The sequence below is a fragment of the Ambystoma mexicanum genome, chromosome 1p (genome assembly GCF_040938575.1).
Source record: "Ambystoma mexicanum isolate Mex_15411 chromosome 1p, UKY_AmexF1_1, whole genome shotgun sequence".
NCBI classification, from domain to species: domain Eukaryota; kingdom Metazoa; phylum Chordata; class Amphibia; order Caudata; family Ambystomatidae; genus Ambystoma; species Ambystoma mexicanum.
The window spans coordinates 764,797,078-764,809,632 of record NC_090921.1 but is presented as its reverse complement, the minus strand read 5'-3'; positions in this window follow the sequence as shown (position 1 = coordinate 764,809,632).

Sequence of the window (12,555 nt, the reverse complement as noted above, 5' to 3'; positions counted from 1 at the left end):
TGTGCAGTCCCCTGCAATAGCAACTCGGCTGCCCATGAAGGCAGAATGCACATGGAGGAGATTGGTGCCACAGGCAACAGGTCAGGCAGCTTCGTCATCCCAGGTGTGTAGGGAGAAGGTTATGAAAGGTTAAGGGTAACTTTGCATTATTTGGGCATTATTGGGCAGACAATTACACAAAGAGGGCACTTAATGCACCTCAGATTGGCAAAGAGGTATCCAGTTATAGAGCCCAGCACAAACTCAGCCACACACGCGGCCCCAGACAACACAAACATTGGGCAAACACAGGGAAAAAGCATGGCAGAGCGGGAAGAGAGAAGAACACAACTACTGGCCTGGGTGAGGGCCAGTGAGGATTTTGGATCAGAATGGGTGGCAGAGACGCTCCCACAAAGAAAGGACTGCTGCAGGGAGGTGCCACCCTTACTAATGGAGGAAAGCAGTGATGAAGAATCTGGTGGAGCAGAGGAGGAGGCCACACTACCTAGAGGACAGAAGAGAGGGGGCAGAGAAAGAGGCACCACGGCAGCGGAAGCACCATGAATGGAAGCACCATCCTCAGGTTCGAAAAATCAGCAGGGATCGGGCGGAGACCCGAGGCCCAGGCAAAACTGGTTTGGATCAACAAAAGAAGGACTCCCTATAAAAGGGGATGGCCGGCAACAGCATACCACATTCACAAATGCAAGCACATCTACACAGATACGCGTGCAGAAGGGTGCCCAGAGGAAGGAGTCTTCTTTGAGTGCAAGCACATCTATACAGATACGCTGTTGCTGAGCTTAGGAGCAGAACGCTGTTCCTGGTGTTGGTGCCGGGCTCCATGCAGTAGGGGCAACCGCTGAGTGAAGAGATTTCAGACAAAAGTAGGGAGCCGAGCCCAGTGTTAGAGGAAGGCGAGCCGGCGGAGCCTACTGCAGTCACATGGCAGATCCAGGGCAGCAGAAGAAGGCTTGTTCTGGAAGCCTAAGCAGCGACGAGGTCGGGAAGGAGGAAGCCAAGCCCAACTGTAGAAGAAAGAATGCTGGCAGAGCCTGCTGTGGCCGCATGGTTGATCCAGGGTGCAGAGGAAGGCTCGCTCTGCAAGTCTAAGCAGCGACGAGTAGATGGGTGCAGCGGCAACATTGATACAACCCCGCAAAGCACGCAGAGATAAGGGGACAGGGCCCGCAGCTCATGTTCATTGGCACCTGGAGGACTCCATTGCGGCATTAAAGAAGAAGGATCCCAACGCCCCGGGCCCAGCATGGACACAGGAAACGACCAGTAAAGAGAAATGTTTAAGAATAACGTCCAATACCGGCCAAGTAGTACAATTGGCTGCGGGTGCGGAAAGAGCAATTTTTACGGACTAATAAAGAGCAATACCGGCCAGTCAATACAAGTGGCCACGATTGCGGAATCAAAGCATTTTTAAGGCAGATAACGCACAATACTGGCCAAACATTACCAAGTGGCTACGGTTGCGGCTCCTAGCTCCACGGGTCCCCGCTAGTGTTGTTTGCAAGGCTAAAGTTTATGAGGAAGTATTTAAAATGATTTAACAAAAATAGTGCCATGGCCATGCAAAGAATACTAAGACGGCACGCTGCGACAATAGTCTTTTTTTTTGGAACAATTTTTATTATTTTTCAACAAAATAACATACAGGGCCTCATTACGAGTATGGAGGCTTAACAAGGGCATGGCTGCCTCCATACCGGGTTCCAGCTCCGGGTTCTGTGAATGAGGAATTACTGGGTCATTCCAACCTTGCAGGACCCGGTAATTCCTCATTTACAAAACCAATCCCCATTCCCATTTGTGCCCCCATAGGGATCAATGGGAATGGGGATGGAGCTGATAACGGGCCCATTAATAACCGGCCCGTTATTAGCTCCTTGGTCCCCTCGCGGGGACCAAGGACGTCTGGTTTTACAAGACATCTGTTCTGGGTCTTGCTAGGCGACCTCGTAATGAGGCATCCTGTAATGAACGGTGCCGGTCCCGTACCAGCACCCTTCATTACGGCAGCGCCAGCCTCGTAATGAGGCCTACAGACTTTGTACATAACCTCCAATGATACTTTGCAATATGATACCTTGAATTATTCATCTGTTCTAACCTCCCCACCACCCTCCTCCCTCCCGTCCCTCCAGCCTATTCCACTTGCAATCAGGGGAGTTGCTAGGTCTGCAAAAGACCCGGGGCTGCGCTGATGTCTGAACTGTCGGGACTAGGGGCTAGCTAGACTTTTGGCTGTAGCTCCGGAGATTCTATCCAGGGCTACAACCAAAAGATCAGGGGCTATAGCCCCCTTAGCCCCCCCTAGCAACGCCCCTGCTTGCAATGTCTACCTGTGGTATGTATTAAAGTGCTTGAACTTAAACCCCATATCTATTCCGCAGATTGTGATGATGTATGTGGCTGAGTCTGGGTGCCATTGTGTGCGGGGATGTCAGTTCCTGTATCATCTGTGTCCAGGCCACTAAATCCATATTTTGCTCCACTTGGCCTTGATGGGATGCTTCTTGCCACATCGCAGTTTCTGCCATTGCCCATTTCAGGAGGTCCCTCAACCACAAGCCATTATGTGCTTTCCACCCGATTGCTATCCTGCGCTTCGCCAAGATGTAGGCCAGGTCTCTCAATTTACTCACGTGTCTTGCATATTTTGGTCTAAGAAAAAATCCTAGCAAGCACGCCTTGGGGGAAATTGAGTCTGGCGACAAGCCAAACTTAGTTAGGGAATGGGCCACTCCCTCCCAATATCGTCATATGTCTGCGCAGGCCCAAAACATATGTATCAGGTCTGCTTTGATCAGGCCACATTTCAGACAGGATTGTTCTGTTGTTTTACTAAATTTTTTAATTTTCTTCGGGGTTAAATATGCTCTGTGAGGGGGCTCACACGACTAGATTATGAACGATACTATACTGCAGCTCAGCTACAGACTATCTCTAACTGGAAGAACACACCAGAAGGCGACCTGCAACGCCTAATAGGAGTTTTCCCGAGAAATAGGAAGGGGATTGAATTACTATGGGACCCGTCCATACTCAAAGTACAGAGCGCACTATACACAGTACCTAGGGAGGTCTGGATTCAGACACTGAGGAACTCACGAGGCACACACCCGTATAGCCCAAACCTACCATTGGGCTTTGACCCTGAGATTAGGGAAATTCTGGCGGACCTTGGTTGGGCTAGACTGAGGAGTGGGGTGTGCCCAACCACGGGCAATCTTTATGACGGCGGGAGATTATTACCGTTTCAGGAAGGCGCCAACGATATGGTATGCCCGAGGGTGCCTTTCAACCTATGCCAGAATAGTCAGAAGGATAGCCACCCTCTGAACAGATACTCCTGCGGAACCGGAGCGCCATCCCCTGATACACCTGCTACTGAGCACCGCTAAACCCCAGGGCTTGGTCTCACATATTTATAAACACGTAAGGGAAAGTAGGAAACTCCCAGAACTCACTGTAAAAGCTTCAAACGATAGTCTGATATTTCTGAATTCATTCACTTTCCCAATTACCATGCCACTTCAGCATTTACATGTCATTACCACTTCTACAAGTCCTGCAAGGCCCACATGCTAATTAGACAATGTGAAATATCAGACCAGCTCAACACGGATCGCTATACTATTACAAGTTAAGGCCCTCGAAATGCCCCTTAGAGCTGAATAATCTACCACTATCACTAGAGTACCGGCCATTGCTCCTGCCACATCTATATTACCAGGACACATTGCCCTTTATGGCATTCATACCTACCCACAGACTGACCTCATCAGACCACCCCGCAGTCCAAGTAACTATGCCATCACATCGTCTTAGCCGTTCACCATGTAGTACCACCAATCACGCAGGCATAATACTCAGCGCACTGCTAGGCCTAATCCATCTTCCACTCCAGGACAAAGAACAAATACAGATAATTAACAATCCTATAACGGCCTTATCTCACTCACTCCCATTTTAAGACGTCTCCAATGCACTATACTAACAGCACCAACCACCTACCATGCTCCAACGGGGCATTTATTCACCTAGATACAGGTTTAGCTCATCTTCTCTTCCCCAGACACTACCCCCTACCATGCCCTACACCATTCCTGCCCACCACTCCAGCGTTCTTACCCACACCAGAGATCGCTGTTACCACTCCAACCTCCAAGCCCCCCACAGGACGAGCCCGCCTTCATAGATTATCTTCCAGAACTTACACGAATATTCCACAAACCAAACCCATACAAGGAACCTTAAGAAAAACAAGGCTATCGTCACGTACCAGGAACGGTACCCTCCCATACATTAACAGTGACCAGCCCAACATCAAAGATCCCGTCACCTATTTTAGCAATGACAGTAATCCTCAAACCATCATCAATTCAACTTATAATCAAAGGAAACTGCAAAGCCCCACCCCGCTCCCCCCATGTACGCAAACAAACCAACCTAGTAATCGCACACTAACCCCAGAATCACTAAAAGGAGCATTACTCAATGTTAGATCCCAAGGAGCCCACGCCACCGATATACAAGACCTGATACTTGAACATGAGTTGGACCTGTTAGAAGTAACCGAAACGTGGATACACCCAGCTTCAGGACCACTGCTCACACTAGCTATACGAATAGACTACACCATACTCAGAGCAGATCGCCAAGAGACCACCGGCGGCGGTGTCGCCATCATCTCCAAAACCACACTCCAGTTCAGGGAATGTAAAATGTAATCACTACCTGACTATGAACTCCTAGCACTCAAGTTAGCCTTAGACCCTAAAACAACCATCAACTTCTTAATAATCTATAGAGCCCCTAGCACCACCAACAACCCAGAGATAGACTTGCCCTTACTCATCTCACCTCTACTCAAACCAAACACTAAATTCATCCTTCTAGGGGATATCAACCTAGGGTTTGAAGACACTACTGATCCCAATGCCGCAGCATTTCACAATGCCTTTCTTGAAATGCAATTCAAACAAATTGTCAATGCCTCAACCCACTCTAAAGGGTGAATCCTTGATTGGATTCTAACCTTGAATATAGCAGCGTCCATTGAAGAAATCTTAGAAATACCCTGGACCGACCACTTCCGGATCAGATTTAATGTCTCTTCCAAGAGGGACCCCTCCCCGGTGGCCAACCCAGCACCTATGACTATGATGAGAAACACAAGGCTACTCACCGCAGAAAGTCTCACCCCACTGATCCACAATCTAATTAACAACCTCCAGTAGGCTCTAATCCCGACAAAATTTCATCACATTACCACTCCTGCCTAAAATCAACCATTGATGAAATAGCACAGCTTAAATCTAAAAGACCTAAACAGAAACGTAGCAACATATGGTTCAATGATACTCTTATTGAACTTAGAAAGAAAAAAAGAACTCAAGAACACCTCTTCAGGAAAAACCCTACCATCGATGCAAAAAAAGAATTCCAAGCAATAGCCAAAATCTACAAACAAGAAATGTATATACAAAAATCAAACTCTTTAAATGAACGCATCACCAACGCCACCTCTAATAGCAAAGAGCTCTTTGCCATCATCAAAGAACTGGAAACTCACATTATCCCACCAAGCATAGCCATAATAAACAAAGCTTGATGTACAACCATCCAAGATGCACTTGCATCTAAAATAAACACCTTACAGAACAAAATCACAACACAAAGAGAAACACTAGGAATCTGCCTAGAGACAGAACTGACCTCGTCACAACGCGCGCTCAAGTCTCCCAATCTACCGGAATTCCATTTCACTCCAGTGACACTCAACCAAGTACAAAAAACAATAGCCTCAATCAAACCTTCCAACTGTAAAGGAGATAAATTCCCAGCCAAACTAGTCAAGGACTGTGCCCCTACACTAGCCCCAACTATCACAAACTTCGTCAATACCTCCTTTGCCACTAATTCTATCCCCTCTAACATTAAAGAAGCCTGGGTGACCCCGCTCCTCAAGAAACCATCGCTAGACCTCACAATCCCCACCAACTACAGACCCATCAACACAGTACCCTTCCTCCTTAAAATCATAGATAAAATTGCCTATACCCAAGTACAATCTCACCTTGAAAACTACCATTTGTTAGGGGAAAGACAATCAGGCTTCCGCCCTGGTCATAGCACAGAGACAGCATTGCTGGATCTAAAAAACCAAATGGATGCGTTCAGGGATTCAGATAAATTGTGCATACTTTTATTACTAGACCTCTCAGCGGCATTCGATTTAGTAGATCATAGCAAACTCTGCCTAACATTAGCAAACAATTTTCAATTCTCCAAAGATGCAACTGCATGGATTAAATCTTTCCAATCTGACCATACCTCCAGGGTAGCTATAGGAGATGTCTCAGCCGACCCCATTCCGGTGCTGTTGGGAGTCCTCCAAGGCTCATGTCTTTCACCAACACTTTACAATGCTTATACAAAACTTCCGTTTGCAGCCCTAGACGCAATGGGAATCGTATACATGAATTTTGCCGATGATACTGAAATACTAATCCCAATCTCAGGCAACCTCCAACAAGACACCATTCTTGTTAATAAAATCTATTCCATCATCCAGAACTAGATGGCAGCGAATAGCCTCTGTTTAAATGAGGAAAGAACTGAAATTCTGATAGTAGGCACCCCTAAAAAACTAACCAAACTTTGCCCCCAATACACAGCCATGGTCATAGACGGCACCAACATCCCGATCTCCAGCCAAGTAAAAACATTAGGCATTTATCTAGATTCCAGTCTTATGAAGAATAAACATATTAGTGCCCTCTCCTCTTCCACTGTTTATACTGCCAAGCTAATTGCATTCAGCCGATCCTTCCTTTGACAACAAAACTGTATCACTCTTGCCAGAGCCTTAATACTTGCCAAGATTGATTACTGCAACATACTACTACTAGGGACCTCGAAGAAAACCCTAATTAAACTCCAACCACTGCAGAATAAAGCACGAAGAGCAGCTCTAGGCATAAAAAAGAGTGACCACATTTCTCTACACAGAAGGGAAGTTCACTGGCTACCTATCCAAGCAAGGATTCTGCACAAAACCCTCACAATTACACACAAATGTGTTACAGGCAATGCACCCAACTATCTCAACAAAAGTATTAACCGTAAAACCACTACCAGAGTGCTTAGATCCAACAACAATGCATTACTACACATCCCTAGATTCAAGAACTCGAGAACAGGGAACTCTAGTTTCCCAACAGCTGCACCCAAAGTATGGAACTCCCTCCCAAACTACATCAATAATGAACCATCACTAACTAAATTCAAGAAACTCCTTAAAACCTGGCTATTCAACAAATATTGAATCCCACTTATGCCCAACAGGCCCGCCAGCCTCTGCGCCCATCCTTGTTTCGGTGGTGACAGCCTCACCACCTGAAATCCACACCCGCAGACTGGAACAAACAGGTAGACTTAAGGGGCCAGCCCCTAGTCAAATCCAGCACTTCGCACTGTTTCATTCTCCTGTATGTCTTTCTTTGTTTATATTAATTAGCAGGCTATCTCTCACTGCTCTCATTCCTCTGTATGCTTTATTAGTTACCACATTATCCCTCAGGGCATCTATCCTCGGGTTTGTCCTCTCTTGTTCTATATTAAGTACCATGGTATCGCTCATAATAATGCAACTTGTAATGCAACTGTAAAGTTAACCATGAATATGTATAACCCTATGTAACTGCAACCACCAAGTCTCATAGCAAGTATTCAATGTACAAATTCTTCCACGCCGTGATACCGCAGGGTTTGGGCGTATAACAAATGCAATAAATAAAAAAATAAACAATAAAATAAGATACGGGAAGACAGATACCGGACAAACAATGGGTCAAGATCTGGGACCAGATACGAAAGGTGTCAAGGAATTCCAGGTTTAGACTTATCCAATACAACTTTATCCACAGGGTATATATGACTCCAACCAGGCTACATGCAATTAACCAACAACAACCACACACCTGCCCGAGATGTAAGGGAACAATGGCAGGCTTTTGGCATATGGTCTGGGAATGCCAGACGATCAAAATATTCTGGGAAGAAGTGAATAAGACTAACGCCTGGACAGGAAGCACATATCTCTGTGCACCTGAAATATGCTTATGGAGCATACTACCAGGGGGGAAACGTACAAAACCCAGGAAAAAAAGAGTGGCCTTTCTCTTTGTACTTGCTAAACGCAGAATCCTCATCTCCTTGAAACACCCAGGAGGCCCTGCGATCCAATCATGGTTAAAAGATGTATATCTTTGGGAGAGGCCAGAGATGGTATTACTTATAAATCATGCTGCGACAGATGGAGAAGTCAATAGTAGTATGGACTGGGGCAATTGTTAAATGTCATGATGTCCACCACTGACTTGCAACCTCTGTGAAGTGTGTGACACAGAGGCCGACATATATTACGATGTACTCCATCCCCCCTGGACCCTGCAGTTTGAACAAAAACACAGATCTGAACCAATGTTCCCTCTAATTATTTTTCTCTATGTGCGGAACCGGTTGGCTGTTGTGCGCACATTATTTTCCATGTGCGCAACACACTAATGAGGTAAGCCACTTTGTGAGCTACCATCGCAGAAGAGAGTTTGGAAAGGAATTTCCTCTTCCAAGCCACTGCATTTCTTTAAGAATCCTACAACACTTTTTCCAAATACATAGGCTAAAATAAAATATGTCATTTGTGATTATACAGAAAACTCATCAACCAGTCCAAGACTACAATATTTGTATTTGTATTTATTTTAATTCATATAGCGCTTTAATCCAAAGTGCTTTACAAGAGGAGCAAGTGAATACAACAAGCAATACATGACAATTAATCTAAACCAGAAAACAGTACAAAGAAAAATTTATATTAATGATGAGGTTAAGTACTAATAGAGGGACAGAAGTGAGAAATGGCGTAGGAGGAGTGGGTGGAGTGGGTTAAGTAGTGAGAGAGGAAACAATAGGTTCTAGGGGGGATAGTGAAAGAGATAGGATTTTAGAGAAGTATGAAATGAGGGGTAGGAGGTGATGGAGCGGACGGGGAGAGGAAGGCGGTTCCAGTGGAAGGGAGCGAGAAGTTGGAAGGATTGGAATGGGAGGGGAGACAGGGGGAGGAGGAGTAGAGAGAACGAAGTGAGAGAGAAGGAAGATATCTGCCACAGTACCTTCAAAATGCACTTCTGCAGAGAGAATAATGTCGGCCACATTACAAGTTTGGTGTTAAATGGTAAAGTTGGAGGTAACTCCATTACCGCCAATGTTACCACTACTCCAAATTACAATTTCGGGCCTGGAGTGCGGAAGGGTGGGCAAAACTATGCACTTTATTATGTGCACTGTCATTTCGCTCCCTATGTCAGGGGTACAACCAGGCCTCTAATCAGAATGTGCTCCCTTCTTGGAGTCAAATGATTTTTCTGGGAGTAAAAAAGTAATTAGCTTATCCAATAGGGGTATGTTCTGCTTATTAAACTATGTTCTTTCCCCATAAAATTCCTTTTGAGATCGGGCATTCATATTATTAAAGTTCCTTCCTTCCTATGCCAATGCTCTACTGGTCACTAATTCGAAAAAATATCAGTGGAGCTTTGTGGGTTGAAGCAATGATATGTTCATTGTTTCTCATTTGTGTTAGGCACATTTTCCTTTTTTAGGGAGTAAAAATGCATGGTGCACATGTCTCTTAGCTCTAAGGCTGGTGTTATCATTTAAGGGAGTAAAAATGCATGGTGCACATGTCTCTTAGCTCTAAGGCTGGTGTTATCACAGCCAACAGGAGAACGTTATGTGGATAATAAGCAGAGGCACAGGAATTTTGGATCATCATATTCTCAGGTGCAGTTATTCTGATGCAATTATTATCCTTACACAAATTATTTGCATGTTCTCCTGGCCCTTGAATTACATCATTTAAGTGGCACTTGAACTCCTTTCAGCATGTTTTTGACACATTGCTTTTATTTGCCATTAATCTGTCAGCAAATGTATTCTGTCTGAGTTCCTTGACAGCCACATCAGTTATCACAAGAGATATTTCAGGCCGATTCATGGAATAATTAGCGCGGCGCAAGTGGGCAAAAACGTGCGAATCGCAGTGGAATAGCGAAAATCGCAGTGCAAGTGGAAAATCGCACGAAAATCAGCGCACGTCGATTCATGGAAGTCCGTGCGCGAGAAAACCAGCGGATGTGCGATAAAAAAGTGCACCGCGCAAGTTGGCGCACAGGCCATCTAACAGCGTGCGCCAGGTCACAGTGAAAATCGCACAGGCCACAGCGAAATTCGCACATAGCGCGGCGCACGCAACAAAAGTAGGCGGAACACGGGCGTAACACTCGGAATGGGGAACAACTTGCAAAAACGTGGGCGTCACGGGGGAAGTACAGGGCACAAGTGCGCGGAACGCCCACACGCTCGCCTACAACACGTATTCATGGAATAGAATAGGGCAAAAAAGCGCACGCTCAAACCAGCACACAGGCACAAACACGACCGCCACAAGAAAGCAGGCGGTAGCGTCTCTGCGGCTGTAAGAAATGTGCGCCAAAAGGTGCGCCAACAAATAGCACCTATATACTGCCATGATGAATGTCCTATACTGTGGCCCTCCAGGACAAATGACGTGCAAAGGGGTACCCACAAACACGGACACCCGCTGACAAAAAATACGTGTGCGTGTATACCGGGGTGCGCGGGAAGTCTCACACGCGATTTCAGCAGGGTACAACTTCACGCGATCGGGCCTGGGGGAGCGGGCTACGTGTATTTCAGGGGTTCGCGTGAAGTTTTTCACGCGATCGGGCCTGGGGGAGCGGGCTACGTGTATTACAGGGGTTCGCGTGAAGTTTCTCACGCGATCGGGCCTGGGGGAGCGGGCTACGTGTATTACAGGGGTTCGCGTGAAGTTTTTCACGCGATCGGGCCTGGGGGAGCGGGCTACGTGTATTTCAGGGGTTCGCGTGAAGTTTTTCACGCGATTAGCCAGGGTACGTGTATTTCAGGGGTGCGCGGGAAGTTCCACACGCGAATATACTGGGCGCGTGTATATCAGGGGTGCGCGGGAAGTTCCACACGCGATTCCATCAGGGTAGGTGTATTTCAGGGGTGCGCGGGAAGTTCCACACGCGAATAGCCTGGGCGCGTGTATTTCAGGGGTGCGCGGGAAGTTCCACACGCGATTCCATCAGGGTAGGTGTATTTCAGGGGTGCGCGGGAAGTTCCACACGCGAATAGCCTGGGCGCGTGTATTTCAGGGGTGCGCGGGAAGTTCCACACGCGAATAGCCTGGGCGCGTGTATTTCAGGGGTGCGCGGGAAGTCCCACACGCGATTACAGCAGGGTACGTGTATTTCAGGGGTGCGTGGGAATTTCCACACGCGAATAGCCTGGGCGCGTGTATTTCAGGGGTGCGCGGGAAGTCCCACACGCGATTACAGCAGGGTACGTGTATTTCAGGGGTGCGCGGGAATTTCCACACGCGAATAGCCTGGGCGCGTGTATTTCAGGGGTGCGCGGGAAGTTCCACACGCAAATAGCCTGGGCGCGTGTATTTCAGGGGTGCGCGGGAAGTTCCACACGCGAATAGCCTGGGCGCGTGTATTTCAGGGGTGCGCGGGAATTTCCACACGCGAATAGCCTGGGCGCGTGTATTTCAGGGGTGCGCGGGAAGTCCCACACGCGATTACATGTGTATTTCAGGGGTGCGCGGGAATTTCCACACGCGAATAGCCTGGGCGCGTGTATTTCAGGGGTGCGCGGGAAGTCCCACACGCGATTACAGCAGGGTACGTGTATTTCAGGGGTGCGCGGGAATTTCCACACGCGAATAGCCTGGGCGCGTGTATTTCAGGGGTGCGCAGGAATTATCACACGCGATTTGGCTTGGTACGTGTATTACAGGGGTGCGTGGGAAGTTACACACGCGATTAGGCTGGGTGGGTCATCACAGGTGTTCCCTGTACACCCTCCACGGCCCCTGCAGGCAGCCCACAAAACAGGGGACTACCCTGCACACCTGCTCATGTCTCCCACCACCCCCACCCCCCACCATCCAGGGGCACCCTCCACCAGGCCCCCACTCATGTCTCCCACCACCCCCACCCCCCCAGTCACCAGGGGCAGCCTCCACCAGGCCCCCACTCATGTCTCCCACCACCCCCACCCCCAGGCAGTGCAGGGGCAGCCTCCACCAGGCCCCCACTCATGTCCCCTATCACCCCCACCCCCCCAGTCACCAGGAGCACCCTCCACCAGGCCCCCACTCATGTCTCCCACCACCCCCACCCCCCCAGTCACCAGGGGCACCCTCCACCAGGCCCCCACTCATGTCTCCCACCACCCCCACCCCCCAGCAGTGCAGGGGCAGCCTCCACCTGGCCCCCACCCATGTCTCCCACCACCCCCACCCCCCAGCAGTGCAGGGGCAGCCTCCACCAGGCCCCCACTCATGTCCCCTATCACCCCCACCCCCCCGCCACCAGGGGCACCCTCCACCAGGCCCCCACTCATGTCCCCTATCACCCCCACCCCCCCGCCACCAGG